At 33.8% G+C, this 26,876-nt stretch overlaps 1 long non-coding RNA gene across 1 annotated transcript in view; it reads left to right on the top strand.

The window, feature by feature from the left end:
- The window catches only part of LOC143639467 (uncharacterized), a 34,610-nt gene extending 27,104 nt beyond the window's left edge, over window positions 1–7,506 (top strand). Inside the window, exon 3 of the long non-coding RNA XR_013154684.1 lies at window positions 7,454–7,506. This is a non-coding gene — a long non-coding RNA (uncharacterized LOC143639467). The remainder of the gene's footprint in view (window positions 1–7,453) is intronic.
- Window positions 7,507–26,876: the final 19,370 nt, after the last annotated feature.

The following is a 26,876-nucleotide window of genomic DNA, read 5'->3' as shown; positions in this document are numbered from 1 at the left end:
TGCCATTGGGACACCTTATTTACTGTATTTGGGGCATAAGCCCTGGAACTGTTTTTTTTTTTTTATGTCATTAGATGGAGGACCAGAAGATGGTGATGTTATGGATATAGGATGGAAATTGGATGAGTTCAGCACTTTGCTGTTTCCAATGTAGGTGGGCCAGTCTGCAAACACCGCAGGTATTGAACCAGGGTTGGATTAGCCTCCTGAAGCTTTACTGCTCCCCCATGAGCTGCCAGTGTCCTGATTATATTTCAGAAGTTATGATAGCCCATCTGTAGGTAGATAAACACACCTATTAGCCTCCAGTTTGTGGAACAGAGGTTGGCTCAGCCAGAGACTTGTGCCATGGGCCTGCCTCTCTGAGCAAAACAGGTTATCCTCAGGTGTTTCACTTTTGGAGCAAGGGTTGAGGCTTTCCAGTAGTTAGGCCAGAGAAATCATGTTTTACTTTTTTATTGTTGTTTTTATTTATGTCTGTTGGTTGGTTGAGATTGCAGTCCTCTCTCAGTACCTAGTGTGGAAAATTTAGAGATATAGAAAACTCAGGGAACTCATGATATTTTCCCATCAAATTATGGGGTTCCTAATTACCTTATTTTCATATTTCAGAGTAATTTTTATCTTGTGGGTTCAGTTGTTTTTCAGAATATTTAGTTGTACTTAGAGGGGAGAAAGATGGAAAAGTGAATCTATACCATCCTTTTTCTGCACACATTTTAAAGGCTGAACAACAAAATTTGCTGATGGATCACATTTTGGGAGTGAGAAAAATCACGGGTGGTTCCAAGGATTTTAGACAGAGCTGAGCAACAAATTAAATTGTGATACCATCAACTGAAAAGGGAGGTAATTGGGGAGGACCAGGTTTGATGGGACTGAGCTGGGAATTAAGCATTATGTTATAGATGTATTAAATTTGAGATAATTCAAATGATTATGGCTACATACAAATAGATTTACAAGTTTGGATTTCAGAGATAGAAATATAAATTTGAGAGTAGTCATAATATAAATGGTATTTACAGCCATGAGATTTCATAAAATTACTTAAGGAGTGAGTACAAATAAAGTCTAAGGATGAATCTTGACAAATTCTAACATTCACAGTCAGGAAGTATCTAGTGAAGGAAAACAAAATGAACAATTAGTAATTTAGGAAAAAATAAGAATAATTTATTGTCATAAAAGCTATGTGAAATAAGCATTTCCAGAACAAGGGAGTGATCAATTGCACAAATGTTTCTGAGACATCAAGTAAGATGAGGACTGAGAATTAAATATAGATTATAATAATATGGAGATTATTGGAGTCTTTAGTGAAAAAGATCTCAGTGGAGTCTTGAAATCAAAATATTGATTGGAATAAGTTCAAGAGAGTGATAATTGAGGTGATAATTCTTTGGACTAATTTTATATGAAGGGAAACAAAGATATGGATAGGCACTAACGAGTTTTTGTTTATTTAAATGAGAGATATAGAATGTCTGTGTGGTGGTGGAAGTTATCTAGTAGAGAGAGAAGTATTCTTGATACAAGAGTGAGAAGAATGTGATCTAGTGTAACATGAAAGGGTTGATCTTGGGAAAAGGAGCAGCAAGCTGTATAACAGGCCAGGAGTGATAAAATTCAGCATAGGTAGAATGGCAAACTTTGTTCTGAGAACATGAGAAAGTTATTTTTTGATAGCTTTTGTTTTCTCTGAAACCAGAAACTGAGAGTAAGAAGGACACTGTTTTAAATATTCAAAAATATGAAGAAAGAGAAGATATGGAACAGCAATCTCAAGAAGTAGAGGAGAGTGGACCAACTAGGGTACAGCAGTAATCAACCACTTTAGGCTGAAACCAAATCACCATGGCTTTATGGGCTTTTGTTTTTATTCTTAAAATTATGAAGCAATCACAGATTTAGGGAAAGTTGGATGTATATTTCAAATAACTTTAAAAATATTTCTTGAGAGTCAGTTGCTGATCTGATGCCTTATTTCCCCTAAATGTGATTTCCTACAGGCAAAGACACTCTCTTATATGACCACAATACACCCAGAAAAATGAAGAGAAACTAATAATCATATAATACTATAATTTAATTTTATATCCCATTCATATTTCATGAATTGTTTCAATAATACTCTTCAAGGAAAAAAGATCAGTTCAGAATCATGTGTTACATTTAGCTGTCACATTCCTTTAATCCCCTTCAGTTTGGAATAGTTCTCTAGTCTTTCCTTAACTTTTATAACTTGTTACTTTTGAAGATTATGATATAGTTATTTATATCTATATTTATCTATAAATATTAAATATATATGTTTATCTATAAATAGATGACTTCTAGATAGGGCAGAGGGGTGGGAGAGAAAGGGAGGGGGCAGGGGATTAGCAAGGATGGTGGAATATGATAGACATCATTATACAAAGTACATGTATGAAGACATGAATTGGTGTCAACATACTTTATATACAACCAGAGATATGAAAAATTGTGCTGTATACATGTAATAAGAATTGTAATGCATTCTGCTGTCATTTATTTTTTTAATCAATAAAAAACAAACAAACCACAAAATCTAAAGCTATTCTAACATTATGGGATTTATTTTAGGTTTCTCCCTTTATTTGTAGCTATATGAAATCTGGCCTATATTATACTTAATATTTACTTGTTGGAACAATCTCCTAGTAACTAACCTCCAATTTCCACCAACATCCTCTTCCCCATGATTCATAATCTTGCTCAGGAATTGATTCCCCATTCTCAGATACCTTCCCTGTATGCATGCCATCCTAACTGCTATGGTCTGAATATTTGTGTTCTCACAAATTCATACACTTAAGCCTAGTCACCAATGTGAGGATATTAGAGTGTGGGACTTTTAGGAAGTCATCATATTATGAGGGCAGATTCCTCATGAATGGTATTAGTACCCTTATAAAAGAGAACCTAGAGAATTCCTTTTCCCTTTACATCATGTGAGGTTACAGAGAAAAGATGACCTATGATCCAGTAAGTGGACTACAATCAGACACTGAATCTTTGGCACCTTGGTCTTGGACTTCTTAATCTCCAGAACTGTGAAAGCAACCCAGGTTATGGTATTGTGTTACAGTAACCCAAACAGACTAAATTATTTCAACCTTTTTTGACTTCACATTCCGTGTCTTGGGCTCTGATACTTAAATGCTGGTATGTCCCCCAGCATGGAAAGCCACTTCATTCTGCTTTGGTTTAATATCCTATGCTACACCAGCCCCCAACATGGCTACCTCCTTTACAGTTCATGGAATACACTCAGGTTCTGAGTCTCTCTGTAAGTTTCCTCTCTGAGTCTAGAATAACCTGATCATTATATTCAAGGTCTGATATTCCACAACTTGTGTGCTTTTCTAACCCCTTAGACTCTGATACAGAAGAGTATGCCCTTTGGGTAGATGCCTTCTTCATCCTGTTGGGGCACTTACACTCCACTCCATTCCAAGCCATCAGAGCTACCCCTTCTGCTGTGGATACCTTCCTTTCATTTGCTTTATTTCACCTAGTGGCTTTAGTACTGAATTGATTGAGAAGGGAAATGAGTTAATTGGATTTAACTAGGGTTGGTGGTTTCCCAGGGAAGTATGACAAAAGAGGAGACTCTCAAGGGAGTTGAAGACATAGTCAAGAGATAATTATGCAATGGATTATGGAGTCTAAGATCTATAAATACATGAAAAGGCATAGGAGAATGGTAGACAAAGGTGGTGAGGTGGACAGAATGGCTATGCAATCAATAAAAATTATTAGTGGTCATAATCCAAAGAGTCAGTGAAGATATGGATCTCAGAGTAGAATGAAGGAAAATGAGATTTTGGAAGTGGTATCATTATAGTTAAAAGGTCTAGAATCTGACCATGGAGCAGGGTAGCTTAAATAAGGTGGAAGAAGGAGCTGGGGTTGTAGCTCAGTGGCAGAGCACTTTCCTAGCACATGTGAGGCACTGGGTTTGATCCTCAGCACTGCATAAAAATAAATAAATAAAATGAAGTTATTGTGTCCTTCTCCATTTGCAGCTAATTTTTTTAAAGGTGGAAGAAAAAATCTCTAGATGAAAAAGTCAATCAGGGAACTGAAAGTACAGAAAACTGGTGTTTATGTAAGTAGAAAACTTCAGAAATATGTGATAAGCAACAGGTCAATACTACTCTCAGTGCAAGCATTTTGTACTGTGAGTTGAAACCCATTAATAGAGTCATGAAATCAATTTTATGAGTTATGATGGTAACTTTTAAAAGATGAAATAGACAAAGATAGAAAGTGCAAGTGAATTGGATATACTAAAAGTTATTATTTTTATGAAACATGTTTGTACTTGATAATGATATAAATGTATTTTATTTTGTGGCTCATGGTGAAAGAAAATATCTGGAGGCTGTTGTTTTAATATATGGCCTTCAGATATATTGTTGTGATACTGATGGTGGCAAGGTTTGAATTAGTCTGTGGAAGATTCCCAGACTTTTGACTGAAATTAACATTCACAAGTCTTTCCAAGTTACTGCTGAATCTTAAAACCTCTTTTTTAAAAAAATCATTTGTGATAGTTATTCTCAAAAAGATGGAAAGAAACTGACCTTAGGGATGGTGATGGAAGAGTTTCCCTGGGGAGATTTTGTAAACTATGCTGGCCCCTTTTATTTTTCGTTTTTCCTATTGAGTCAGATTTATTTTATTAGTTCTTTTTAGTTATACATGACAATAGAGTCCACTTTAATATAATTATACAAGCATGGAATGTATCTTATTCTAATTAGGACCCCAGTTTTGTGGATGTTACGATGGTGAGATTCACTGTGGTGTATTCATATGTAGTCATAGGAAAATTATGTCAGATTCATTCAACTGTCTTTCCTAATACTATTCCTCCTGCTTCCCTTCATTCCACATTGTCTTATCCACTGAACTTCTGTTCTTCACCTCCCCCCACCTTATTGTGGGTTAACATCCACATATAAGAGAGAATATTTGACTTTTGATTCTTTGGGATTGGCTTATTTCATTTAGCATAGTAGTCTTTAGCTACATCCATATACCAGCAAATGTCATAAAGTCATGCTTTTTTATGGCTGAGTAATATTCCATTGTGTGTGTGTGTGTGTGTGTGTGTGTGTATCTCACATTTTTTTTATATAATTACACAGAATTATGTTTAATTCCTCTTCTACCTGATAATTCTTCAGTTATTAAGGACATTTTTGTTACGTCCTGAAATGACTCCAACCTTCCTTGGTGCCTTAGAAATACAATACACTGTAGTGACTAAGTTGTTAATCAGCTTTCCATTGCTGTGATAAAATACTGAGAAAATAAACTTAGAAGGGGGAATATTTGAATTTTTTTCACAGTTTCAGAAGTATTAGTATATGGTCACTTGACTCTATTGTTTCTAGATCTGTGGTAAAGCATAATATCATGTTGAGGAATTGTGGCAGAGCAAAGCTGTTGACCTCAGGGAAGCCAGAAAACAGAGAGGGAAAGAGAGGGGAAGAGAATGAGAGGAAGTGGACGCACAGGCATAAGATATAACCTTCAAAGGTGTGCCCCCAATGACCTACCTTTTCCAGCTAGGTCCCAACTTCTAATCTTTCCAGTAGAGTCACCTCCCAGTAGAGTCACCAGTTGGGGATCAGTCCTGTAACATGTGAGCCTTTGGGGGACATTCCAGATCCACAACCAGATTGCCTGTTTGTGATTCTGGTATGCTATTTTACTGGAATGTTTGATTCTAAGCAAGTTTCTTAATTTAATTTGTACCTTAATTCTTCTCCTGAAAAATTTGGACAATTAACACATAATATCTACCTGTTAGAGTTGTTGAAAAAATTAAGTGAGATAATGTGTGTAATATATCTAGAATAGTACCTGGCATATTTACTATAGATATTAGCTATGTGTTATGGAACAACGTTTTTAGTTCTTTATCATCCTATTTTCCTCAGGATAGGCATCACTTTTTCTTTGTGTCTTGGAAACCATGGAAATAATGTATAATAGTCCAACTGTGATCTGGCTTGGTCTGTTCTCTCTCATTTCTGAACCCTGTACTTTTTTGATAAATACAGCAAGGTTTTTTTTTTTTTTTTTTTTTGTGTGTGTGTGTGTGTGTGTGGTGTTGGGGATTGAACCCAGGGACTTGTGCATGTAAGGCAAGCACTCCAGCAACTGAGCTATATCCCAAGCTCATACAGTAGGTTTTTTTAAATAAGCAAGTCACAATGGTGATCACATTGATTTTATCAACTAATATTGTTTTCAAATTTACTGTTGTTGATCTAGGTTTCTTCCTACCCCACTTTAAACTCAAAATACTTAATTTTTTAAGCCTAGATGCAATATTTACATTTATACCTTCTGGTAAGCTGAATAATAGCTCTTCAATTTATCTAGTCTTAATCTCTGGCACCTGTGAATATTCCCTTTTATGATAAAATGGATTCTACACATGTTATTGGATTAACAATCTTAAGATGGGTTGATTATCTTATATTATTTAGGTGCCTTAATGGCATCATAAATGCCATTATGAGGGAGGCAGATGGAGATGGGACCAGAGAAGTCAATGCAATGACTTAACAAAATACCACATTTATGACTTTGGCAATGGACAAGGAACCACAAGCCAAAGGATGCAGGGAATACAACTTTAAAAAGTAGAAAAGACAAGAATCACTGAAGGGAGTGTGTCCCTGATGACACATAGATTTTGGCTAAGTGAATTTGAATTTTTAATTTCTGACTTCTAGAATAGTAAAATAATGAATATTTGTTGTTTTAAACTACTATGTAGTAACTTACTTCAGTAGCCATAGTAAATGAATATATACCTACTGTTATGGATCAAATATGAGGTGTCCCCTAAAATTTCCTATATTAATACAGGAATGATCAGGGGTGAAATTACTAGATTATAAAAGATACAATGTAATCAGTGGAGAGAGGTAACTTTTTCTGGAACTTTGCCAAGAAAAACGCCCCCAAAATGCTATACTGTTGCACCATCATTGTATATGTGACCTTATGTTGACTGAAGCATCATTATGTGGCACATGACTGTATAGGTTTATAGTGGCAAAGGTTTTGCAAGTACGGAGATACTCTACATACTTTTGTCTCAGTTTTGCTATGAACTTAAAACTACTCTAAAATAAAGTTTATTAATTAAAAGAAATAAAACTGTATAAGAGAAAAAAGAGAAAAAGCAGATTTGTCCTACTGCAAAACTAATGGAGGAAGCAGTATTGACTGCAAGTCTGTAGAATTAAAGAACTCGTTATTCTTTCCACTATACCAGTGAGTCCCAGATTGTTGTCCAAGGAGCCTCAAAAATCTATGTGATAATTCCAGGGAGGCTATGATATCAAAATTATTTTAAATAATGCTTATTTTGATATTATTTGTTCTTTATATTTTACAGTGTTGATATTTCTACAGATGGGGAAAAGCAACTTCATTTTTCCACTAATGAAGGCAGAGGTACCAAACTGTGCTAGTATTTATTATATTCTTCACTACCACCCTCTCACAGAAAAATATACATCAGTTTCACTTGAAATGACCTTAATGAAACAATTAAAATGTATTTTTATTAAATTTTGACATTGAGTACATGTCATTTAATATTCTTTGTGACAAATTGAAAGTTCAGTAACACACTTCTGCTACATAAAGAAGCATAATTATTTCCTTATATGTTTGAGTTCTGAGTCAAACTAGCAACTTTTCTCATGAAATATATTTTTACCAAAAGGAAAAACTAATAGAAAAACTGATTGTTCAGATGTAGGCATTTACAGACATTTTCCTCAAAAGAATATAAATTGAACCTGTTACTTTAAGGCAAACAACTGAGAATATGTGATACAAATGATAAAATTTGAACTTTTAAATTAAAATTAGAATTGTGGAAAAATTATATTCATTACCATGAGATTGACAGCTTCCCAATTCTTTTCTGGTGTCCACTGGTGTTATTTAATGAAGTTTCTTTATGTTGTATAATGAAATGGGTTAAAAATGGGAAGATCTGCACAAGTCAGTGAATCAATAAAAATGACCAAAACATGGTGTCACAGAATCATGCATGGGTAAAAAAGGATGCATTCCAATGTGAGACAGAGTATTTTATTTTTGAGTCTGACATGGAAGGAGCTTAGAAGTCATAACCTCCATCCTAACCAAAGGCAAAGATTTCAACAAACTGAAAGTCCACAGCCTTTTTTGATTGGTTAGTGAACTCAAATCCTGGGGTAAACTGCTGGACCTAAATTGGAGGGCTAGAGAGGCAGATACAGGGGAGCACATCTTACCAAAGCAGAGATACACAGAAGAAACCTCTGTAGGAACCAGTACTGATGAGGCAAAACTGAAAGAAGAACTCTGCAGGTTTTCACAAAGAAGATCAGAGAAAAATCTACTTGTGCTTCTGGCAATGGGAGGGGGAAAGGTGGATTTTTTGAAATGTGCCAGAGCATTCCATTGATTTTAGCAATGCCTAGTCTCAAAAAATAAAAATCATCACAGTCTAAATGTAGAGTTTTATCAGAGCTAACTGATCAGTCAAATCCAGCCACTTCTAGCCATCTTGTTCCACCTAAGGGAAGATAAAACTGAACAGCACTTGTGGAGTTCATAGTGCAGAAGCACAGGCTCATTAAAGGACTGAGATCTAATCAAAGGGCTATAGAACACTTCCTGAGACATTTACCTTTCCCCCACATTACTAAAGATCTATTTACTGCTCTTCATTTTCTCTAGTATATTATGTCCATCTTTCAACAATTATGAGTCAAAAAGAAAAGAAAACACAGGTTTGAAGAGACGGGGCAAGCATTAGAATCATAGTCAGAAATTGCATGAATGTTGGAATTTTCAGACTAGCAATTTAAAATAACTATGATTAATATGATAAGAGCTCTAATGGAGGCTGGGGCTGTAGCTCAGTGGCAGAGTACTGGCCTAGCATGTGTGAGGTACTGGGTTTAATCCTCAGCACCACATAAAAATAAACAATAAAATAAAGATCTCTAATGGGTAACAGACAACATGCAACAACAGTTGTATAATATAAGTTGAGAGATAGAAATTCTAAGAATCAAAAATAAAAGCCAGAGATGAAAAACATTATGACAGACAAGAAAAATTGCCTTTAATGCAGTCATTTAGTAGGCTTCATGTGAATGAGAAGAGAATTTTAATTTAAGGACATATTGCTAGAAACTTTCAAAGCTGCAAAACAAGGAGGAAAAAAAGTTTGAAAGAAAAATGGGATACTTAGAAGCTGTGCATAACTGCAAAACGTCTAACATATGCCTAATGGGAGTATCAGAAGAAGAAAGAGAGAGAAGAAATATTTGGAGCAATAATGACAGAAAATTTCTTCAATTAATATCAGACACCAAACCATAGATCCAAGGGTTCAGAGAACTGCAAGTAGGATAAATGTCAAAACAAAAAGCAAAATACCAAATCAAATGAAACAAATGAAAAAAAAAAAAAAAACTATACCTAGGCACATCATATTAAAGCCATAAAAATCTAAGAAAAGGAAGGTATCTTGAAAGAAGTGAGAGGAAAAGTATACCTTCTTATGCAAACATAAGAATTTTATTTGACTTCTCCTCAAATCATGAAAGCAAAAGAGAGTGGAATAGAGATGAAACAAAAACAACCAACCAAAAACCCAAGCCCACCAACTTACAATTATGTGCCCTGAAAATTATTCTCCAATAGTGAAGAATAAATACATTCTAAAACAAACAAAAATGAAGGAATTTGTTTCCAATAGCCTTGCCTTTCCAGAAATGTTCTATTCTGCAGGGCATGTTGGTGCACACCTATAATCCCAGTGGCTCTGGAGGCTGAGGCAGGAGGATCACAAGTTCAAAGCCAGCCTTAGAAACTTATTGAGGTCCTAAGCAATGTAATGAGACCCTGTCTATGAATACATAAATAAATAAGGGCTGTGGATTTGGTTCAGTGTTTAAGTGCTCCTGGGTTCACTCCCAGGTACCAGAAGGAAAAACATAGAATGTTATATTCTTTTGAGGATACGGAAAATTAAACATTTATGTCTGCATGAGGAAAGGAAGAGTTTTGGAGAAGGAATAAGTGAAAGAATTTTTTTAAACTCTCACTTTTCTTGTTCTTAATTGATGTAACAGATGATAGTGTGTTCAAAATAATACCGATAATATATACAATGCATATAGCTATAATGTATATATGCAATTAATGACAGTAATGATAAAAAAGATGAAAGAGAAGAGTTATGGATACTTTGTAGTTATAAGGTACTTGCACTGCCTGTGAAATGGTATGTGGTATTTGAAAGTAGACTTGCCTTAGTTATAAATATGTAGTAAAACCATAGGACAAGCATTAAAATATTAAAAAACAATATTATATGCTAAGAAAGGAGAGAAAATTTAATCATTAAAATACTCAGTAAATCACAAATTCAGGAAAGAGTAGAAAGCAAAAATAGGAACCAAAAACAAGAGTAATAAATAGAAAACAGTAGCAAATATTGTACATATTCAATCTAATTATATCAGTAATCACTTTAAATGTCAGTAGTCTAAATACACCACATAAAAGATTGTCAGATTGGATCAAACAATAAAACCCAGCCATATGCTGTCTGCAAGAACCCATTGTAAATATGGATACATGTATGGATTAAAGTAAAGGATTAGGGAAAGATATATCATGCTAACATTAGTCAAGAGAAAATGGGATTAATTTTATTAATTTCTGACAGAGTAGATTTAAAAGCCAGGAAATTATCAGGGATAAATTGAAAAAACCAGTTAATTCTCCAAGAATTCATAACATCTTTAATGTTTATAGGCCTAAAAATTGAGTGTTAAAATAAGCTAGGTAAAGTGAAAGACAGATCAAGAAATTGTAATGTAAAAAAATGTCATTGACATGGCATCAAATCCCACATTATCAACTTTACATATATATATAAAACATCAATTAAAAATATATGAATTGGAAGGTAGACTAGAAGAGTAGAAGAAGGGAAATAGGGGAAGGATGGAGGGGAGGGAAAGGGTGGGCACAGGGGACTGAATGAAGCAAATTTAAATTTATGCATATATGAATATGAATCCAACTATAATGTGCAACTATAATGTACCAATTAAAGCAAAATAGTGGTAGATAAATGCCACTAAATAACATATATGGGTACACACACACACACACACACACACACACACACACACAGTGGTGTGGTTATAAATAGTTTTCTCCATGTTTACTATGAATTTATTAAGCTTATCCCACATTTAAATTCTTCCAGTTACAAATCATTGAGATTTGTAGTTCTACATTCTCATCTGGATAATGATCTGTATGATCAAATAAGTGAGCCTGTTACTTATATGTTTTTGTTCTGATTCCACCTATAATAAGTCATTTTCCATTATCATTAGTATTTTTATAACCCTATTTCACTTTGGGCTGAGCTTTCCTCTTAGAATTATTGTGCTGTGGCTTTTGTATTCTCATCCTTTTTCAATACCTTGTCTTCCATCTTTTATATATCTTCTTTTTAAATGTGACTTTATTAAAGAGAAGTTTCAAAGTTGTTTCAATGTGTCATATGGTTTCAAATAACTCAGATTTTAACACTCCTTTCTCTTCTATTCCTATATGGTGTTTTTTTTTCAAAATTTTGCTTTGGAGAAATGTTTGTCTTTAATTAATTAATTTATTTTTCTTTGTTCTTTTTAGTCATACATGATACTAGAGTATATTTTGATATATCAAACATACATGATAATGCAGTATAACTTCTCATTCTTGTAGTTGTACTTGATATGGAGTAACACTGGTCCTGTATACATATATGAACATAGGAAAGTTATGTCCAATTCATTCTACTGTCTTTCCCATTCCCATTCCTCCTGTCCAATCTGGTGAACCAACATTCCACCCAACCCCTGCCTATTGTGAGTCAGAATCTGAATATCAGAGAGAATATTTGGCCTTTGGTTTTTGGGATTGGCTTATTTCACTTAGCATGATAATCTCCAGTTCCATCCATTTACTGGCAAATGCCATAATTTCATTCTTCATGGCTGAGTAATATTCCATTATGTATATGCACCACATTTTCCTTATTGATTCATTTGTTGAAGGACATCTAGGTTGGTTCCATAGCTTAGATATTGTGAATTGAGATGCTATAAACACCTATGTGGCTGCATCACTGTAGTATGCTGATTTCAAGTTCTTTGGGTATATGCCAAGGACTGGGTCAAATGGTGGTTTCATCCCGAGTTTTCTGAGGAATTGGAGAAATGTTTATCTTTCTTAAACCAACTTTTGGAACCTATGTTTGTTTTATTTATTAAGTACCCCTTATGCGTGAGATAGAAATTCAGAAATTCAGATCTGAGACCCAAAATAAGAAATGCATTTAATAGTCATGGCCTAGTGCATACACACATACACACACAAGTGAAACAGAAGTTTCACAAAAGAATCCTTATTTTGTCAAAATCTAATCAAAAGACAAATAGGGGAGATCCAAGATGGTGGGCTAGAGGGAGGCAGCATTCTATGTCGCTCCATGAATTTTGATTCAAGTAGTAGGAATACAGGTTCACTGGGAGTGATAGAGGACCCCCCACAGCTAGACCAGAAACTGTGAAGTCTACAGGCATTATAAGGAGATAAGACCAGGTGCCTCCATCACATGAGTGGGCCCCAAAGGAGATCCTTGAGGTGCAGTCTTCCATTGGGTACTGGCAGGTGCTATACCCAACTTCTAGGAGACCTGCACCCAAGACCAACTCTCTCACCTGGTAACCTTCACCATCCTGAGGGTGGAGATACCAGCAAACAACAGAAAACCCCACCTATTGAATGAGAAGGGAAGCAGGAAAGATTTCCAACCAAAACAATCCTTGTATCTTCCTTCGAGATTTTTTTTTCTCCCTCTCTGTTCTCCTGCCCTCATATTCCCAACATTTGTGAAACCAAGTACTTTGCATGAATTAGGCTACTGAGGACTGGGATGTAAGAATAGTGTATTACAATTTTGTTGTATATTCTTTTATCTCCTATTTTTACATTTTTATTTTTCTCAATATTTATGTTTTTGGTTTGTTCTTAAAAATTTCTTTTAAAAAATATTGTTTAGTTGTCAGTGGACCTTTATTTTTATTTATTTATATGCAGTGCTGAGAATCAAACCCAGTGCTTCACTTATGCTAGGCTAGCACTCTGTCACTGAGCCACAAACCCAGCCCTGTTTGTTTGTTTTTTGTATTCTATGCTCTTCCCACTTTCTTGTCTCCTCAAAATCAATTACTCTCTTCTCCTGCTACTAACCCACTTCTTTAGATTTCTCTTTCACACTTCTTAAGATCCAATAACTCTATATCCTCATCTCCTACCCCCTCAACATCTGATCTTACACCTCACCCCCAGTTCTTTGTCCACCATCAGAAACTGTAGACCCTTTTGCAAACCTACTGTGTATATTGTAGATAATAACTGAACTCGCCATTTCTGTATATTGTAACAAAACTATACATGTCTTAATAGCAGCTATTTGGTTTAAGGTTGTATATTGTTTGTATTGGAATCTGTTTACATCCTTCTCCACCTCAGGAGAGGTATTTGACCCCTGCAGGGGCACTATAAGCCTATAGGGTAAAAATGGTAACACATTGGATCCATAGTGCTGGAAGAGAAGACACATGAACAACATGAAAAAACAAGGGAAGAAAGTGCCCCAAACAAATCAAGATACTACATTATTAGAATCCATGGCCAGCACAACAGAAGAAATTACAGAGAAGGAGTTTAGGATGTACAAAATTAAAATGTTCTGTGAATTAAAGGATGATATAAGAGAGCAAATACAGGCATTAAAAGATATTTTGATAAAGAGCTACATAAGCAAATTCAGGAAGCAAAAGATCACTTCAATAAGGAGATAGAGGTTCTGAAAAAAAATGAAATCCTTGAAATAAAAGAAACAATAACCAAATTAAGAACTCAATTGAAAGCATCATCAACAGATTAGATGATTTTGAAGACAGGACCTCAGACAATGAAGACAAAATATATTAATATTGAAAAGAATGTAGACCACACAGTGAACATGGTAAGAAACTATGAGCAGAACATTCAAGAAATATGGGACAGTATAAAAAAGACTAAATTTAAGAGTTATTGGGATATAAGAAGGCATAGCATTCCAAACTAAAGGAATGAACAATCAATTCAATGAAATAATATCAGAGAATTTTCCAAAAAGACAAGTGAATTTGAAGCAGGAAAGTTAGTAAAAAGAAATATTACCAACTATGGGAAGAAGTTAAGGTAGTAGGTAATTGTTTATTAAAGGATAAAGTGCATTTGGAAGACTATAAAAGAGCAGACATGGCTGAGATAGAGTACCCAGGGAGGAAAAATTTTGAGAAGACCCTATTTCCTCTTGCTTCAAGACTAAGAGCCAGATCTTGTTGGAAAGACATGGCTGCGGCTAACTAAATGGTTGAAATTCGCTAAGACATCACACTGGGCTAACACTCAGGGAATCTGGGGACATTGTTTTCTGGAATGCTAAGGGAAAGCATCCATGAGGAGATGCCATACCTTGAAACTCAATGAAAAGCTTCCTGAACATGTGCTAGAGAAGCTATCCATAGGTACTTTTAAATAAATGATATGGGGAGTGACAGGGAAACCTTTATGTGAAATCACCACTGGGATGGCATTCCAAATTTCAGGGGATGTCAGAAAGAAGCTTCCTGTGGTGAGATGTTGCATGTGGCTAGTCACCTTGCACTAGAGGAACCTGCTGAGGATGCTTTGACCAGAAGGCAATAAACTGATAACAGGCATTTTTACCCCTTACTATGTACAATGGTCTCTGATAATTCAAATTTCCTTTTTTTTAAATCAATGCTACATTGATTTCATTGGTTGTGACCTATTGTTCACTAGATGAGGTAAATGATATATAGAGATATAAGCTATGATTCTTGACTTCAAGGAGCATAAAACCCATTTGGAGCAAAGGATATTTTAATAAATACATGATATACAAGGTATTATAGACTGATGCCTATACAAATGCTATATTCACTAATCACTAATATAGAAATTATATGTTATTAGATTATTAATAAACTAGATAAGTGGAGAGGGGTGTGGTAGGCATTTTAATTGGCCTTAAGAAGTTAAGGGTTTATAGGTAATAGATTGTCATTGCAGAATTATAAATATGGACATGACTTGGTCAGATTTACATTTGATTTGTTTTAATTTATTTTTTATGTGTGTTGTACTAGTGATAGTTTAATAGGTAGATTTGAAGACAATATCAGGAAAGGGAATTATCTAGGAGTCTATTATAGTTCTTATAAGAGATTGAAGGCATCGACTATAGTTTAGAAAGTATGGACTGAGAGGAAAAATGAATTAAGAATAATAAGTGTCAAATCATTAGGTCATGGTTCTTGATTTTATATCTATTAAGAGGAAAAGGAAGGAGGCAATTGGAAATTCCAATTTTTTGGTTATAGCAACTGACTGGCTGATAGTCAAGGAACACAGGAAAAGGACCAAATCACACAAGAAGGTAATGAATTCACTTTGGTGAATAGTAATTATACTTTTTTTCTCTTTTCTTTCTTTCTATTTTTTCTTTTTTTGTACCAGGGATGGAACTCAGGGGCATTCACTCACTGAGCCATATCCCCAGACCTATTTTGAATTTTATTTAGAGACAGTGTCTCACTGAGTTGCTTGGCACCTCGTTTTTTGCTGAGGCTGGCTTTGAACTTGTGATCCTCCTGTCTTAGCCTCCCAAAGTAATTATAATTTATGATAACATTTATTTATCACTTACCATGGAACAGGTTAAATCTTAAGCAATTTATGTATATTATTTAATTTAATTCTCACAAAATCCCCATAAGGTAAGTACAAGTGTTATCATTTTCATTTTCAGGTGAGATTATGTAACTTTTCCAGTATTTAACAATGGTAGAATTTGACAGTCTGGTTGTAGAGCCTGTGAAATGCTTATGGAAGACATTCATGCAGAGATGAATAATCATACTTAAAATGTAGATTGAGACTGGAGGTCTAGATATGGATGCAGAAGTGAATGGGATCATTAGATTAGTGATTGGGAAAAAGTTATGATATGTCCAGATTAGGAAGGACCTTGAATTCTTCGATTGAACATTAGCTCTTGAGGGTGGAGGTGCTTCTAGAACTTTTTTAAAGAAAATTCTTAGTTGTAGGACACACTACCTTTTATTTATGTATTTATTTATCTTTTTATTTTTATGTGTTGCTAAAACATATAAAACTCAGTACCTCACACATGCTAGTCCAGCCTGAGATTTGCCTCGTGGATAGGCAAGTGCTCTGCCACTGAGCTTTGCCCCCAGCCTCGCTACTAGAACTTTTTAATTCATCATGAGATGAGACAAGGATGTGCAAAAAGGCTGTAAGTGGAGCTTAAATCCCTGTTGGGCAGAGAATAAAAGGAAAATGGTTCATTAGTAGATAATAGTAGTCTATTATGGGATTAAATAGTAGTCTATTATGAGATGATAACCAAGAGGCCAGAAAGGAAGATCTGTAATCATCAGATGGGCAGCCTTTGAATATATATCTTTAAGGTTTTCCCTAGCTTTTAACTATAGCTTCCAGTTTTACTATGGGGCCAGTACTTCAGGATTAATTAAGATGGTAGTATAATTCAAACTAAACTACCACCTTTGGTTTATTCATAGAGAACATTCTGATTGAGATACTCTTTTTTTTCTGATTGAAATATTATTATTGACCAATATGTTATTGTGGCTTTCACTATTATATTTTATTTTTGGAGCAGTTTTACTGAGATACAATTCTTAACCATATATTTCACACATTTAAAGTGTACAGTTTGTTGCTTTTGGTATATTCAGAATTATTTTATCACCACAATCCATTTATATTACCCTAAAATAAATTCTGGTACCTCTTAGTTATCATCTTCAACCTCAGGAAAACACTTGTCTTCTTACTCTCCTGACAGACTTGTCTGTTCTGAACATTTCATATAAATGGAGCCATAAAATTTGTGTTCCTTTGCGACTAGCTCCTTTCACCTAGCATAATGTTTTCAAGGTTCACTCATGTTGTAGCATGTATCAGTACTTAATTCATTTTAAAATTGTCAAATAATATTCTATTTATGGATATTATTACATTTGTTTATTCATTTGTAACTGAATTTTTGAGTTATTACTGCATATTTGAGCTGTTAACTACCTTTTGGCCATTGCAAGTAATGCCATTATGAACATTCATGTACAAGTTTTTGAGTTGACCTATGGTTTTTGTTCTTATAAATATAAGCCTAGGAGTCAAATTTCAGTTGTATGTAGATAACGTATATTTTACTTACTTAGAAACTGTATGACCATTTCACATTTTCTCCAGTAGTGGATAAGGATTTCAGTTTCTCCAACATACTTATGAATATTTGTTATTTTCTGCCTTTTTGCTAATATACAGGGTGTAAAGTGGTATCCTGTGATTTTGATTTGTATTTTCCTAATGACTAATGATGTCAACCATCTTTTCATATGCTTCTTGTAATATTTTTTTTAATTTAGCCCTTCTGATAGGTGTGTTGTGCTATCTTCATGAACTTTTAATTTGCATTTCCCTAGTTGCTAGTAATGTTGACCATCTTTTCATATTCTTATTTGACATCTGTATATCCTCTTTGTCTTTTATGCATGTTCTAATTGGATTTTTTCCCTTGAATTTTGAGAGTACTTTCTATATCTAGATACCAGTCCTAATTTTTCTCCTAAAAGTTTTATAATTTTATGTGTTACATTTAAATTTGATTCCTTTTGAGTAACTTTGTTATAATGTATGAAAATTTAGGTGGAGGTTCATTTTGTGATTTTTAGTGGAAATCTCTTTGCTCTAGCATCATTTATTGAAAAAACTATTTTATTTTTACTTTCTGTCAAAAATAAGTTATTACTTGTGTGGATCTGTTTTTGTTCCATTGATGCATCCCTGTACCATTTCTACACAGTCTTTATTTACTGTGCCTCTCCTAAAAACTGTTCTCATCAGATAGGATGTTTCTTTTGACTTTACTCTTTTCAACATTGTTTTAAGCTATTTAAATGTATTTATATTTCCATACAGATTTTAGAATTCTTTTGTCTATTTTTTAATATTTATTTTTTTTTAGTTGTTGTTGGGCACAATACCTTTATTTCACTTAGTTATTTTTATGTGGTGCTGAGGATTGAACCCAGGGTCTTGTGCTTGCAAGGCAAGCACTCTTACCGCTGAGCCACAACCCCAGCCCGCTTCTGTCTATTTATACCAAAAATCTTAAGATTTTCTTAGGATTTTTTATATGTATATTAACTTAGGAAAAATTGACATAATTAATATTTTAAACATTTTAATTTAGGTATTTATGTCTCTCCATTTATTAGATATTCTCTGATATTTTTAAATAACATTGAGTAGTTTTCAGGACAAGATCATTCATATATTCTGTTAGATTTATACTGAAGTATTTCATTCTTTTGACCAACTTTAAATGGTATTGTATTTTGAATTCTAGTATTCATATGTTCATTGCTAATGTGTTGAAATACATTTGATTTTATGTTGATCTTATATTCTGAGACTTTGCTGAACTCACTTATTAGTTCTAGGAGTTTTTTTAAAGAAAAATGAAAAAGAAGTTTTATTGCTTTGCTAGTACAGGAGAAACACCAGGGACTCTTGTCCCAGAGTCAGGAGATAATTGACTCTCCAGAGTTGCAGGGTCCTTAGAGGGCTCCCATCATTCCCTGGGTCTTAGTTTACCTTAGGTGGCAAGTGTCAAAAATGTCGGCTGAGGGTCTATACATAACACTTTATTTTCATCTTCTCAGCTAGATATATTTGAATATGTATGATTAGTTGCCTTTTACAAATGATGATACTGAGACTCAGGGATATTGAGTGGATACCAGTGAGCTTCCATAGGAGCATGTGGCAGGGTCTGGATCTAATGGTGGTCTGATTTACTTTAAACCCTTCACTCCAATGTTTTGTTCAAACAACATAAATAATAGTATAAGCATGTATATTACTAAGCATCTCCATTCCCATAATGGAGAATTGTAAACTATGAAATTGAATAACTTTAACAATAAATAACTACATAAAACATATTTATAAAAAAAAATGTTGGCCGATTTTTCCTTGGCCCTTTTTACTTCTTTCACTTTGGTCACCAAGTTTTGTTTTGTTTTGTTTTTAAACACCCAGGAGGTCATTTTCACCAGTGTTAAACAGGGAGTAATGGATTAAAACTTCAATATTGATAATTTTACAGTTACGTTTTCCATTTAATTGGGGTAAGTATTAGTCCTGAAGTCAGCCTTATATCCTATCTGACTTCTAGATGATGGCTTATTGTCTTAAATCAGCTCAGGTTATTCTGTTAGAAGTAGTACTTCTACAAAACATTGACAGGCAACAGTTATAAAGATTTACAAGAAAAATACAAAATGAGTAGTAATGCATCTTTGGTTTCTATTTAAACTCTATGAAGAACAATATATTTATCAATTCCATTACATACAAATTTTACTTTCTTTTATACCCCCTATATTGTATTCCTATAATTATACCCCCTATAATTATGTCCCATTTATTTTAAGATTGTAGTAATGTTCACAAAAAATCTCTTTTGAATACAACTTTAAGCTTAATTCTAGCCTAATTTGGAATCACCTTAGCATGGAGAAGGATAAGAGGCAGAGCCTTATCATTTGAGTCTGGTGTCTTGACAAATATTAAAGTGTTTTTTTTGTTTTGTGAAGCTCATCTTTGCTTCTTTTTAAAAAGTATCAGTCTATAAAGTTCTCATGTTTAGTTTCCTGAGTCTATCTGAATATCAGTTAACAGTATTACATCTGAAATTTGAATCAAACTGAAAGTCTAAGAGAGTTCTTAATATCCTTTCTATGGAAAAAGTGGCAAAATGTTTTCATATATCATATTGTCATCCTTTGGATAAAGCAGGCTCTCCTTATCCTCCAAAATACATTTAAATTTTCATCTCCTTGTACAGAGCACACAAAATACTTATTGACAACAGGTTATTTTTATCCAGTTACAAAACATTAAATTGCATAAATTAATACCAACCAAATTTGTTATTTCTATGTAAATCTGAAGGAGATTTTTTCTATAGATAATTTTAATTTGGAGAACAGCAACGTGGTGAAGTGCTCTCCCAAGCTTTGCATTTTTAAAAAATCTAGAAGATCACGAATACATCTAAAATACAAGTAGTCAGTAATGGTTAGTATCACAGTAATACAGATGTCCTTATATTAACTAATAAGACTGACTTTTGAAGTAAAATTTAGATTCCATTGTATATAGTAACAATACAAAAATCAAAGGATATGCTTAAATACCTTATACATTTAGGATACAGTGTTAATAGATCAGAAATAGTCTTATTCAAAGGAAACAGATATAAGCCAGGTCTTCAAATGGCAGTGTGGCCCTTCTGTGTCAAATACAATGTATAAAAGAGAGCACTTATTGTTACCTTGCTGTTACAGAATTTTTTATAACACTTAGACAACACTGAGACAAACATAGTTTTCAGATTATATATATATATATATATACATACATACATATATATACATATATATATAATCAGATTTTATATATATATATATATATATATATATATATATATATATATAAAACTAGTCATGTATTTAGGGTGTCAACTATATTGTAATAACTTCAAATAACACTCATTTTACCAGTTATAAAGTAATTATTTACCAGTTTTGAAGTAATTATTTAAAAGACTTTAAAACCAGTGTGAACCCTAATTCCTTTAAGACTTAGTTTCCCTAAGTGTTAAAGCATTATACACAAGAAAATTATCTTGATACATAGGAGCAGATCAATGTTTCAGAGTTTGCTTCATATCAGTAAATTAAAATTCGAATAACTTAGTGTGCAAATGATAGCCAATTTAATCATATACACAAACTTTTTGAGATTTACCTTCCACAAACCTTAAGCAACTTACTTAGACATTCTATATCTAGTTTACATCTTTAACTTTGTCCTCTCTTCATCTTGCATTTTAGCACAATAACATTACTTTATCAAATAAAATACTTTCTCATCTAAAAAAATATTTCTTTTACCTTCTAATTTTCTATACTAAGATATATTTTCATACTATAAATTTCTTATATTTCTTTTCTAGTTTCAGACACTTTTTAATATTCATATTCTGAAATAATCATTATGAATGTTATCTGCGCATTTAATTTTGACAACAAATTTCATCCCAGGAGAGGGATTGGATAATCTGGTGTATACAAAAACAGTGCCTTAGCTAGGCACAATGTCACATGCCTGTCATCCCAGTGGCTTGGACGGCGGAGGCAAGAGGATTATGAGTTCAAAGCCAGCCTCAGCAAAAAGCAAGGTACTAAGCAACTCAGTGAGACCCTGTCTCTAAATAAAATAGGGCTGGGGATATGGCTCAGTGGTTGAGTGACCCTGAGTTCAATCCCTAGTACCCCCCACCAAAAAACAAATAAATAAACAAACAAACAAACCTTTGCCTTTGTCTTTTTTCTCCCAGGTTGCATTCAAGGATTTAGAGCACAGGACATGTTTGAGCCTGACCTATCTACCTTTTCATTATCACAATGTTATCAACTTTGAGTTACTTCCCCACTGTCCACTGTATTCAGAGGGTTTTTGGGGACCTTTTTCTTATAGTAGGCATATTTATATTCAATGGAGAAGACCCTTTCCCTCCTTTTCTTTAGGCTTCCTTGAAGATGATTTTGCAGTGGCTGCCAACAAAGCATGGGTTGTCTTTAGTTTCTGTTTTTTCATATCTAGGTACAGTTGTTGATCCTGCCAGTCTCCCCATGTGTTTAGTTTGATGGGATACTGTTACAGGAAGAATTGTTCTGCCCCAGTGATGGATATGTCCCGGCCAAATTGTGTCCTGTCAGATCTTAAAATAGGAGACCATTCCTGTCTGCATATCATAATAGTGCTGGAAAAGGACACATCATTTGTATCCAGCATCCTCCATACCCTCCATGGGCAAAAGGGGCTAGAAGGCAGGACAGAGGCCAGGTCTTCTTTGGCCAATTTTTTTGTCCTCTTTGGTCAGGCAGTTTTCCTGGAATATATTTTCTCAGCCCAGGGCTGGTGTCCCTGATCCATAGTAATATATCTGTGGCTGCCTGGGGCCAGGCTGAGAAACAGTGCTGGGACTGCCAGCTCTGGGTTGAAAGGATTTAAACCATTTTAAACCATTTCTTCTGGTGTCTTTCTATCCTTACACACCAGAGACAGTGCCTTTTTGTACCTTTAATGTAGTTTTTGATTGTTCAGATTCCTTATCATGCAACTGCATAATGTCTGTACGTACAGAATTTCTTCCATTTGCCTTACCTCTGATAGATCAACTCCAACTGCAAGAGTGTATAATAATATAGAAAAACATTCAAAGGTAGATTGTGTTACAGTAAAGCATCTTGCTTTTGGACAGTCTTATACATGGGGGTGGCCCCTTCGGCGAAGATCTTTGTTCCCAAGAGACTACTGGTAAGCTCAATAAAAAACAGAAATAAAAAGAAACAGACAATAAAAGAGGATCCCCAAAAACATGGCCAATAGGTGGGAAGCTTCAAAACAGGCATACCTGCACAAACAGAATTTCTCCCACTTACTTTACCTCTGACAAACCAACTCCAGCTGCAAAATTGTATAATAATTCAGAAAGTCATTCAAAGGCCAGGAGTTACAGTAAAGCATCAAGTTTTTCTTAGACAGGCTTATACCTGTATAGGTGGCCCATTCAGCCAAGATCAGATCAGCATTACCCATGTCTTGAAGGGCCAGTAACAGTTCTTAAATAAGCTTATATTTATAGGTGGCTCTTTTTTTTGCTTACTTTGGCTCTGTCAACAAACTCCACCTGCAAGATTATATAAAAAAGAAACAGAGTCAGTCAACGAGATAGGATCCCCAAAACCATGGCTGACAGACAGGAACCTTTAACACAGATCAGTCCAAAATCTTTCCCAAGAGACTACTGATAGGATCAACACTACATTGTCCATATCTTAAAAGGGGAAGTAACAGGTACAAATCAAAACACAGACACCAGAGGGAATTCCTGAACCCAAGACCAACAAATAGGTAAGAACCAAGTACAGACCAGAAAGGAGTAAACATCCCTAGTTCTTGAATACTGCTTAACTTGACTCCTATACCAGCAGCACCACAGATGTCCCCACAAAGAGGGACCAGATGTTCCCACAAAGAGGAACAGATATGTGGAATCAAGGGTCTCAGCATGCACACCAGGAGACTACCAGATGGCCAAGGGTGGCGTGACTTTATTGCATTCAGTTTCCTTTTTCGTAAAGTGGGCCAAGATGGAGCACCCCATACCATACAGTGAGAGAAGGCAGGAGTTCCTTGAAGCAAAAAGAGCTTCAGCAGCTGCTAGGACAATCCCTCAGTCTTTCCCTTTACTTACAGGAATATTTTACTCCTCTGGTTCCATCCAAGGCAAACTCACCTATTTTTTTTTTTAACTCTCCAGCAGTTGGTTCTCAACAAGTCTGCCAGCTACCTTGCTTCCCCAGCATGTAAGTGGGGTTTATTGGAGTGCCAGACCTGCCCATGAAAACTGGAACAGGGGCTATTCTCAGGTTTCATCTGAATTGCCAATTTGTTACAAAAGCTTGGTCTTTGTCCCCAATGCCAATCCAATAACGAGGACACAGTTTTGAGAAAAAAGGAAAAACAAGTTTTATTGTTTTGCTAGCAAAGGAGTGACACAGGGGACTCCTGTTCCAGAGGCTCTGATTCTTTCTGGGAGGGTTTTTTTTTTTTTTTTTTTTTTGGTAGATTCCTTGATATTTTCGACACAATCATATCATCTCCTAATAGCCTTGTTATTTTCTAATTTGTGTACTGTATTATCCTTTTTTTTTTTGACTTATCATACCGGCACTGTTAGTACTATGTTGAAAAAGAGTAGTGAGAAAAGAAATCCTTGTCTTGTTATCAATTGTACTGAGAAAATGTTCAGTCTTTCACCATCTCTTATAATGTTACTGAAGGATATTATGGATGTTCTTTAACAAGTTGAGGAAGTTCCACGGTATTCCTATTTTTCTGAAAGTTTTTTTAATCATGTATGTCTGTTGAATTTTGGCAAATAATTTTTGCATTAATGGATAATTCATTATGTATGTTATTAGCCTGTTAATATGGTATTATAGTGAATTATTCCTTTAATAATGAGCCAGGTTTGCATCCCTGGAATGAACCCCCCTTGGTAATGGTACATAATTCTTTTTATATACACCTTAACTCCATTTGCTAATTTTGTTAAAAGATATTTGTGTCAGTGTTCTTTAGGGATATTTGTAGATTCTTATACTTTTTATTTCTGAATGTAGTATCAATATAATATCAGGTTCATAAAATGAATTGGAAAGAGTTCTTTATTTTCTGGAAGGGACTGTGAAGATTTGGTGTTAATTCTTTAAATTATTGGACAAGTTCTCTAATGCAGATATCTAATATTGGAGATTTCCTTTCATGGAATGTTAAAATCATGAATTCAGTTTTCTAAATAGTTCTATGGCTATTCTAATTATGGTTTTATATTGGATGAGTTGTGGTGGTTTGTATTTTTTATTAATTGGCTTATTTCACCTAAGTTGTTCAAATCTATGTGTGATGAGCTCATCATAGTATTAGTTTATTATCCTTTTGGCATTGACAGAGGCAATAGTAATATCCTCTTTTCCCTGTTTTGATATTAGGAATTTGTGATTTTTTCTTGGTTTGATTTGCTTGAAATTTTGGTAAATTTTGGTAAATGAAATTTTGGTAAATATTTGGTAAATTTTGGTAAATGAAATTTTGGTAAATAAAAGGTTATTGATATATTTAGAGAATCAGATGTTTGTTTAATTGATTTTCTTTATATCTTTTTGAGTTCATTGACTTTTGTGCTTATTCTATTTCCTTCATTCTATTTGCTTTGAGTTTACTTTGATCTTTTTCTCAATTCTTGAGTTGGGGGACTATATTATTGACCTAAGACTTTTCTTCTTTTCTATATATTCAATTAATGCTATAGATTCCCTCTCAACACTGTGTGTGTATGTATATGTGTGTGTGTGTGTATATATATATATATATATATATATATATATATATATATATTTAATTTAGATGTTATATTTTTATTTTTTATTCATTGTAATATATTTTTCATTTCCTTAGACATTTCCTTTTTGTCCTATAAATTATGAGAAATATTATTGTTTAATATTGAAGTGTTTGTAAATTTTCCTATTAATGTTCCACTGTTTATTTCTAGATTAATTTCATGGTGGTAACAAATCACTACTGGTATGATTTCTGCTCTGTTAAATATTTTGAGATTTGTTTATAGTCTAGGATATGTACTATCTTGGCACATATTTTGTTGACACCTCAAAAGAATATATATTCTGTTTGAAGTGTGGTCTCCAAATAAATGACAGTTAATTTCTGTTGGTTGATAGTGTTTTTGCATTCTTCTGAATCCTTTCTTATTTTCTAATTGCTTTATCACTTGTTGAGAAATATTGAAGTTTGTAACAACAATTATAGATTTGTTGATTTCTCCTTTTTACTTCTAGCAATATTTTGTTTACATATTTTAAACTCTAGTTTTTGGTGAATTCACATTTAGTGTTGTTGTGACTTCTTGATGAATTGGCACTTTTTTAAAATATATTTTTTAGTTATCAATGGACATTTATTTATTTATGGTGCTGAGAATCAAACTTAGTGCCTCATACATGCTAGGCAAGTGCTGTGCCACTGAGCTATAACCCAGTCTGAATTGACACTTTTATAATTATATAATTTCCCTCTTTGTCTCTTATACTTTTTGTTATGATATTTACTTCAACTAATATCAACATATATACTCCTGCTTTCCTTTGTTTATGTTATATTATTGTTATATATTTCCTTTTAGTTTTCAACTTTCTTGTTTTGTTTGAAGTGATTATTTTTAGACAGTATATAGTTTGGTTATGTTATTAAATCCTACAATTCTCTTTCTTTTCATTGATATCCATGTTATTTATATTTAACATAGTTATTAATATGTTAGAAGTTAAATTCCTGCCATTTTTTCGCTGGTTTTCTATGTATGCTCTTTCCTTTTCTCAGTTTATCCTTACCTGCATTTCAGGGAGATACTTGAAAATTTTCAGAATTTTATTTTGATCTATCTAGTGTTTTTTAGTGCATTTCTGTTTACCAATTTTAGTAGTTGTTCTAGTATATGTATGTATATTAATATATGAAATTGTCTACTGTTGCCATCATATTATCAATTGTAGTGAAGTATATAAGCCTTATTAACTTGCATGTTCCTCTACCCTCTCACATTTATAGTTTTCTTAAATATTTACTCTTTAATAGAAGTTATCCAAGAGTGTTATAATTTTTTCTTAAACTGTCAAATATAATTTTAAAAATTCAAAAGAAGCCTATTTATCCATATTTTAGCTTACTGTATTCTTTTTTTTCTTTCCTTAAAGTTCATATTTCCTTCCCTTATTATCATTTTCTTATGTTGAGAAGGCATTTTGTTATGTTTACCTATAAATTTAAGGTGTCCTTTTACTTTGGTTTCTTTCAGAGAGTTTCCTTTGTTTTAATTTTCACAATTTAAATTATGA

Source organism: Callospermophilus lateralis, chromosome X, assembly GCF_048772815.1.
Source record: "Callospermophilus lateralis isolate mCalLat2 chromosome X, mCalLat2.hap1, whole genome shotgun sequence".
NCBI classification, from domain to species: Eukaryota; Metazoa; Chordata; class Mammalia; order Rodentia; family Sciuridae; genus Callospermophilus; species Callospermophilus lateralis.
Note: the sequence above shows the minus strand (reverse complement) of the source record. Positions and strands in the feature narration are given on the sequence as shown.